At 40.7% G+C, this 9,198-nt stretch overlaps 1 long non-coding RNA gene across 1 annotated transcript in view; it reads right to left on the bottom strand.

Moving 5' to 3' along the window:
• Nucleotides 1-9,198, bottom strand: part of LOC144288728 (uncharacterized) — an 87,517-nt gene that overhangs the window by 68,992 nt on the left and 9,327 nt on the right. The gene's annotated exons all lie outside the window — the stretch shown is intronic.

The raw sequence follows: 9,198 nt of genomic DNA, 5'->3' as shown, positions 1-9,198 counted from the left end.
GAGATAAATGAAACCTGAGGAAAGGGCGGAATCCTCGGTGGGGGGAGAGGGCAGGTGTGACCTGAGCCCTTACCCGAGAAGCCGAGCTGCAGGGAGATCAATGACTGGTCCCGTCTGGTTGTCACATTTGACAATGAACGGGAAGACAAGCTTGCTGGGTGGCGGGTTTCTGCATAGGATCTGGTTTGAAACCAGAGGGATGAGAAAGTAGAGATGACCACCAATGGCCAAGAAGCCACACAACAAATTCGGGGAGGATTTGCACCTCGTCCTAGTGCGCCCCGAGCCTTGGGCAGTGTGTGGTGCATAGTAGGTGCTGATCACGCAGTGGCTGAATGAATGAATGAATGGACCAACATGAAACCCAAGTCAGCTGGGATTGCAGAACCACCTAGAACACGTGGAAAAGTCTGAACCGATGTGGCAGCGTGGTGGCCTGCCGGAAAACCCCAGCGGCAGCCAGACCAGTGTGGGCAGCTGCAGTCAGAAAATGAGACGGTTCTTTCTGAGCAAGTATGAAGTGTCATAAATAGCACAGGCTGATGCAAATGGCCACAGCTGCACAGCGAGGGATGGAGTGTGTGCTGGGCACAGGACATGTTGGCGCCCACCCAATTCTTCTCAGCTATGGGCTCATCTCAGGGAGGGGGGTTGTCACCCAGCTCCAGACAACCTACTGACGGGGTGCAGGACTGCCACCAAGGTCCAAAGGCTTCATAAGGCTGCCCCTAAGGAGTTTGCCTTGAAGAGGCCGCACTTCCAATACTCCCTGGCTGTGAAAGCTCCTAAGCACCGAGCCAGTTTAAAAAAAAAAATTAAAGTTAAATTGAGAAATGACCGATATATAAAGTGGTCACGTAATGAATGTACAGCACCTTTAATGTAGGAATTTTTTTTTTAAAGTTTTCTTTATTTGAGAGAGAGAGCATGAGCAGGGGGAAGTGAGGCAGGCTCCCTTCCTTGGAGAAGAAGACCCTGAGATCATGACCTGAGCCCCAAAAGGCAAACGTTTAACCCACTGAGCCCCGCAGGCACCCCTAATACAGGACTTTTTAGCGTAACTGTCTACCTCCAAGTGTATCCGACTTTCTCCTTTAGAGAGGTGCTCTTGCTTTAACAGGGACAACAGCAACATGAGATGGTTTTCTGATTTGTGTTGCTTCTTTAAAACCTCTCACCAGACCCAGGATGAGGGGGAGGCTCCTAACAAAGCCAAGGAGAAGACAGTGCTGATTATCAGCATTTTGAGAGAGAGAACCACACTCTATTTGTGTTTGTTTGGTTCAAACCCCCTGACCCCTAGGTGAGAATATAGCCTAGCACCTGCTTAACACAGAGACTCAAATTTAGGTGAAATAGTCCCACCAGAGAAGTTATAAAAATTCTCCAAGTGAAATTTTGAAGGGAACTGAAGAACACCAAATGCATTTAGTTATACTAACAATACTCCCAATAATTAAAATGTACCGGACACACGCTGAGCTACAAAACAGGTAACACAGGCCCCTTACACACCCTCCAACCCAGCCCACATTTAGGACACTGCTGCTGGATGTAACCAAAGCCAAATTTATTTATTTATTTATTTATTTATTTATTTATTTATTTATTTATTTAATTTCCACCTTCTTCCATAAAAGATTTGAGGTGACCTACAAGAATACACACATCAAAAGAAGAGTTTGGGGCAGCCTGAGTGGCTCAGTGGTTTAGTGCCTGCCTTTGGCCCAGGGTGTGATCCTGGAGACCTGGGATCAAGTCCCACGTTGGGCTCCCTGCATGGAGCCTGCTTGTGTCTCTGCCTCTCTCTGTGTGTGTGTGTCTTTCATGAATAAATAAATAAATAAAATCTTTAAAAAAAAAGAGTTTGAAAGCATTTCAGTTTCCTGGGGCTGTCATGACAAAGCACAAGACATGAGCTTCAACAACAGAAACGTACTACCTCACAGTTCTGGAGGCCAGAAGCATAAGATCAGGTCTTGGCAAGATTGGTTCCTTCTGGAGAAGCTAGGGAAGGATCTGTTCAGGCCTTCTCCTTTTTTCTGGGGGTCTCCTGGCTTTTAACAACATAACTACAGTCTTCACATGGCATTCTTCCTGCAAGGCAGCATCCGAATTTCCTCTTTTTCATAAGGACACCGGTTATTTTGGATGTGGAGTCCGCCTTACTCCAATATGATTTCATCCTAACTAATTTCATCTGCAATGACCCTATTTCCAAGGCAGACCACATTCTGAGGGACTGGGGGTTAGGATTTCAACACATGAGTTTTGAAAGGCTACAATCCAGTCCTTCACAGAAAATAAAAATGAAAAAAGCATAGAGGAATTTCCAGAAGACATCATACACATAGTCATCTATTCACCTTCTTAAAATCTCAGCAAGTTAATAAAGTAATCGTACAAGTTATTAGCTCATAAGCAGAAAGAGGCTCCAGGAAAGACAACAGTAGATGGCTGGAGGATGGTTAGCAGAGAGAGGAGAGGTAGCTGACCTACAGAAAAGACTGAACAGATTATAAACATAGATTATAAATATGGTACAAATTATAAATACAGTGAAGAAATGTTGAGATGAATTTGCAAAACGTGGTCTACCCGTAGAGCAATAATCAACTACATTCTGCAGACAAACTATTTGTATTTTTTTTTAAGTTTTATTTATTTATTTGACAGAGAGACAGAGAGCACAAGCAGGGGGAAGGGCAGGCAGAGGGAGAGGGAGAAGCAGGCTCCCCACTGAGCAGGAAGCCTGATGCAGGGTGGATCCCAGGTCCCTGGGACCATGACCCAAGCAGAAGGCAGATGTTCAACCAGCTGAGCCACCCAGGCACCACTATTTTTATCTTTACAGACAAGAATTATTTGCATTACTATCACTTTTCTGTGCTTTAAGGAGTTGTAAAATAAGTCCAAAAATAAACAAGGATGCACATTCCTAGAACATCACATAATCCCAGAGCCTCTAACATTCCTTTGAAAAGATGTCTGGTAATTGCTTTTGCCCATTTGAAAGTCTCGATATTTTTCTTTGCTTGTAGTTAAGGGCTCACTAGTCTCTGGAATCTTGTGTCATAAGGTCTTATATGATTATTCAGTAGTGGGATTCAGGTTTGGTTTGAGTTCATAGAAGTCACAGCAAAAAGGGAAACTGATTATACATTTATTGGGGTGCCCGGTGGAGCTTCAAATACTTGAAACTGAAAAAGTGTTATTTCATTTTTAATCACTGGCAAATTTTTTTATTTGAAAGAAAGAAGGGATAAATTTGCCTTTGTAGTCAACTTCCATTGTTTGGGCAAAATTTTTCAAAATGATCTCTTTATTAACGCAAATGTAAAGCAATACCCACCCATTGTTTTAGAATACTCTGTGAGGTCCTTCTTAACTCTGAATGCAGTTGGGTTAAGCAGTATGTTTAAAAAGCGAAATTGGGTTCATTTTGAGTCAGATCATGTCACTAGAGAATTTTTAAATTTTAATCTCTCTCTATATGTTTTGACTAAATCATCTCTGAAAATAAGTGTTAGGGATAAATGTGTGTCTTTTTGTCCAAGTACTTGCACCTATGAGAGATAAGACTAGACTTTTCCAGAAGGCCTATCCTTCTGACCTTTTTATGCCAGACTATGAAAAGGGATAAACACACAGTATTTCTTGAAATGACCCCGATTTGAGGAACTCTATAATTAGTTATTGGAATTTCCTTATTCAAGCCAGAAAAGCCAGACATATACTACAGGCCTGTATTCCTGTTCCTATCACTGATCATCCTGGGACAGGAAGCGAACACACTTCAGTGTTTGTGAGCAATAAGGCAGATGATGGCCAAGTCTCCCCATTCCCAGAACAAACCTCAGGTATTGTGTTCTTTTTCATGGGTACAAAAAAAAAAAAAAAAATTAGAACTTGAATGTCCATTAATGAAGGATTGGTTTACAAAATTCAGTTACAGTATATCCAAACAATGGAATTCTATGTAGACATTAAAACAAATGTAGAAAGTATCTATGAATTGACGTGGAAAGTTTTTTTTTTTTTTTTCACCTAAAAAAGAGCTGGTGTTGTTGCTCAAAAAACCAACTACCTTCTAGCCTCCCAGACCACCATCCTTCATGTATGGTCACAAAATGACTGCCATCTGTTTAGGATTCTCTTCTAAGCTCCAGGCAGGATGAAGAGGGAAGGGCAAAGTAGAAAAGCAAAAGCCAATTTAATCTTTTTTTTTTTTTTTTTCCCCTAGCCAGGAAGATGATAGTATTTCCAAAAGGCCATCCCCACATACACTTCTGTTTAACATTTCATTGGCCCAAACTGTGTCACATTACTACTGTGACAGGACTAGCTGTAAGGGGACCTGTGCAATTTGGTTTCTCAGAAGGGGACTGTTGCTGCTGTAGATGTAATCCAGGATAGAGATCAGCTCCCTGCAATGTCTGCCTCATGAGTGTATCAAAGACTAAAAGAACGTACACTAAACAGTTAACAGGATTTCTCTTTATTGATAGCATTCTAAGTGATCCATAACCTTCTCTTTTGTGTTCTTCCGGAGTACTTGGAACTCTATCATCCAGTGTTATTAGAAATCCAGGACCTTGGGTCTCATCACTGACCTATTAAATCAGAAACTCTAGGACTAATAATCTACTATTAGGTTTACCACTTATCAGAGTGATTCTGACACTCAGGGAGGATTGAGAAGGAGTGTACTATATGACTTTCAAAAATCAGTAAAAAGATATTTTCATTTGGAGAGAAAAAAATTGTTTAAGTCAAGGATCTCACTCAAGCTCACAAGTGTTTTTCACATTAGAGCTACAAATACAATCTAATTTAATGAATGTGTCAACTGTTTCTTCCTTCTTTTGAATCATTAGCATTTATCTTGGCCTCTAGTAGTCAAAGTTTTTGGAAGCTAGCCTTCAGAAAAAGAAAAAACAAAAGCAACCTTGTGTTTTGATTAACTCCTCTACATTTGTCTTGTGTCTCATCTCCCAAATTTACAAAGACTCAGTTAAGTTTGTGATCAACTTTTTTAAACACATAAATGGAAACGAGAATGTGGGGTAGAAGTGAGGGAAGAGACAAACGGGTCTCAGATGGGTAGGCTCAGGACCACATGAATTTAGAATATTGGAGAAAATGGGGACCACAAGCTGGAAACCACTTATTTTCTCTTCTGAATGATGAGTGGGCAGAGGAGAAAGGAAAGGTGATGCCATCTTGATTGGGAGAGGAAGGTGACAATGAGATTAACTTGTAGGCATTGTCAAATGCCTGCTGATGACACCTGTGTCTCTCAGCATGAAGAAGCAGGACTGCTTGGATGTTGTGCAAACACCATTATAATTTAATTTTCTGGGGATCCCTGGGTGGCTCAGTGGTTTAGCGCCTGCATTCAGTCCGGGGAGTGGTCCTGGAGACCCGGGATCGAGTCCCACATCGGGCTTCTGCATGGAGCCTGCTTCTCCCTCTGCCTGTGTCTCTGCCTCTCTCTCTCTCTCTCTCTTTCTCTCTCTCTCTGTCTCTCATGAATAAATAAATAAAATCTTTTTTAAAATTTTTTTCATTTTCTTCCTTTTGATAGATAGATGACCTTGCCCCATTTTGATTGTCAGGGGATATATAAATGAGTATATAAAGCTCATGGCACCTGAAATGATACCTCATCAGATTAAAAATAGAAAGTCCTCAGTCACTATTTAGAGACAAATGCTCTTTGCTTATTTCTTGCAAACTTCTCAACCATCCCCCCTTAAGTAGATCCTGAATTATGTCATTGTTACCACAGTATGTGAGAAATTAACAAACGTATTTCTCCAATTTTATCAGTCAGAAGATGTCTCCCAGAGAAATGATATGTAAGTGATTGTAAAAGACTGGAATTTCACATGAAATTTTAATGGTTGATTCCTTCTATAGTGAAATTTCACACTAAGAACTAGGATCTTAAATTAAATTAATTTAGGATCTGAGTCAAATTACAGATTTCCAGAGATCTTATGCCCAGGGCCTGGGAAAAGTCAGCCATCATCCAGTGCTTCAACCGCTCTTCACATCATTTATCTTCTGGGTATCAATGACTTTACTCCCCTGTATGATCACTACATATACTTCACAAATATAAAGCGCTCTCAAAAAAGTCCAGTGTCACAGTCTTATGGAAACTGTGACTTCAGATTCTTGATTCTTGTCTTCATTTTTCTAAAATAAAATAAAGTGTTCACATATGCTCATAGATACTTAGACTACTGAGTGGTATGGCTGACAGCACTCTTAAATATTGCCAAATTTGAATGGACAGAGGCAAGTGAGCAAGAATTGAGGCTGGAAACGTAATATTAAAGATGTCTCATGGTAGGGGTACCTGGGTGGCTCAGTCAGCTGAGTAGCCAACTCTTGATTTCAGCCCAGGTCATAATCTCAGGGTTGTGAAATTAAGCCCAGAGTGGGGCTGGAGGCTCAGGACAGGGGGTTGGGGACTGAGGATCGGGGCTTTGGGTTTTGCAGGGAATCCCACTTGAAAATTCTCTTCCTCTGCCCCTCCCCCCAGTCACGCAGGCACACATGTGCACAAGCTCTCTTCCAAAAATAAATAAATAAAATTTTTTTTAAAAAGATGTCTCACTGTAGAGAACCATTCAAATGTCTCCAATGCCAGCTAAGAAATATCTAATTACAAACTAATCCCTTTTGCCTTATAAGTTGTTTATACCTTTTCTGTAATTCGAACGGATTAATCATTCATGATAAATAGATCAGTCATAAGGAAAGATTGGGGAAAAGGGAATCACAGAGAAAAATACTATCAATGTCCACCCACATTAATCCTTTGAGAAGCACCATTCCAAAGGCAGCCAGTCAAGCTTAACAGTTAAGTATAAGGGTTTTGCCATCAAGCAGTCTTTGGGGTCAGGAATTTGAAACTCATGTCTCTTATGTCTACCTCTAGTGTGACTTTGAGACATTCCATTGGCCCCCCGTATCTCAGTGTCATCATTTGTAAAATGGGAATAGTAATAGACCCCATCACAGAGGTCAGTGGGGGGGATGAAATGAGATACCATACAGTACACTGTATTAGAATTATGCTTGGCACAAAGTTAGCCTTTGATATCAGCTATTACTATTATAATGAGGATGATGATGTCTGTCTAGCTTTTTCAGTTTTAAATATTGCTTTTTAATAAATGTCATTTAGAAGTGTGTAAATATTTCATATGATTCAATAATCAATAATTAATATTAAATAATCAATATTAATTTGATGTTATTGATTTAATATTAATTTAATTAATATTAATTTAATTTAAAGCTGTAATTTAATTTAAAATTAAATGAAAATCGATTTGAGTTTAATTTTCTAAATTATGTTCTCTTGAGGCCACTGGAATCTCTTGAGCATGACATGACCCCCTCTCTCTTCCTTAGCAGATTTTATTGAATCTGAGACTGAAACAGAACAAAGCTGCTATGGGCAAGTTGGAAGACCAAAAAAGAAACACAACTACTGTGGCCCAGGGATCACCTTCCTGTAGAATCCTGTGACTTGCTTATGACCAATAGACTATGTCAGTAGAATACGCTGCTTCCATAATTGGATAAAGAAGGAGAGAGAGAGAAAGAGAGCATAAGAAGGGAGCAACTTCATCAGGAGCCACAGAGAGAGACTCTCCCCTACAGGCCATGAAGTAGCAAATGTCCACACTGTGGACTGCCTAGAGAAAAGACCACATGGCAGGGAGGTGCTGGCAGTGTCCAGCTGGCAGCCTGTAGGAGGCCAGGGCCCTCAGTCCTGTAGGACAAGGACAGGAATTGTGCCAACAACCAGAATGAGCTTGAAGCAGACTTTCCTCAACCTTCAAATGAGAACACACCCTGGCCAACACCTTTATTGGAGCCTTGTGAGAATGAGCAGGGGACCCAGCTGAGCTGTGCCTGGACTCCTGACCTATGGAAACTATGAGATAATAAGTGTGTGTTGTTTTAAGTTGCTAAATTTGTGGTAATTTGTCACACAGCAGGAGAAAATAAATACACCTGACTTCAATTGTGAGTCTTGTTATAGGTTAAATTGTGCCCCCCACAAAAGATGTTGAAGTCCTAACCCACAGCACCTGCGAATGTGACCTTATTTGAAAACAGGGTCTTTGCAGATAATCAAGTTAAGATAAGGTCACTGCAGCAGGCTCCAGTCCAATTTGACTGGTGTCCTTATAAGAAGGGGAAACACAGATATCAACAGAAGGAAGCCACAGAGAGAAGGCTGCCATCTACAAGGCAAGGAGTGCCTGAGTACCAGAAGCTAGGATTATGGTATGGAACTCATTATCCTTCGCAATCCTCAGAAGGAACCGACCCTACCAACACCTTGATTTTTGGCTTCTATTTTGCAGAACTGAAAAACAAAACATTCTCGTGGTTTAAGCCACTCAATTTGGGGTACTTCGATATGACAGCCCTAGGAAAATAACAGTTTTCATAGGCAGGAAGCTGGGGAGGGCTGCTTTCCAATCATGGATGGGGAAAGACTAGAAAGGAGAATAGAAATCTTACATCCATCCATCCATCCATCCATCCATTCAAGAGACATGGAGCTTCTACTTTGTCAGGTGCTGTGACAAGTGGGCGTTGTGTGCTAGGCCATGGGGTTACAGAGATCAAAGCACAGCCCCTACCCTCAAGAAACCTACCATCTAATGAGAGGGTAAATACGCTTCAATTTGACATGTGCCAGAGGAGAGGTGTACCTAGCCTTATGGTGCTTAATCCTACCTGGAAAGAGGGGTAAAAAAGCCTCCCTAGAAGAGGAAGAGGGAAAGGAAGAAGAAGAAAGAAGGTAATCTAAAGACAAGGAATAATACAAAAAAAAAAAAGTATGAAGAAGGCATAAAAGCAAAGACATTCCAAGTACAGCTCCGCATGGCCAGAGTGGAGAGTTCTTGGGGGCACTCGGAACGTGGCTAATCCAAAGTGGGATGTTCTGTGAATGTAAATATACACTAGATTTCAAAGCTTTGGTATTTTTTAAAATGTAAAATATAACATTAATCATTTATTGGATATATGTTGAAAAATATTTTAGATATATTAGCGATAAATAAATATATATTAAAATCAATATCATCTATTTCTTCTTGTTGTTCTTAATGTGACTGCTAGAAAATTTAAAATTCCATATGTGGCTCACATTATATT

The sequence above is a fragment of the Canis aureus genome, chromosome 18 (genome assembly GCF_053574225.1).
Source record: "Canis aureus isolate CA01 chromosome 18, VMU_Caureus_v.1.0, whole genome shotgun sequence".
Taxonomy (NCBI): domain Eukaryota; kingdom Metazoa; phylum Chordata; class Mammalia; order Carnivora; family Canidae; genus Canis; species Canis aureus.
The sequence above is the reverse complement of the archived record's forward strand: the minus strand, read 5'-3'. Positions and strand labels throughout refer to the sequence as shown.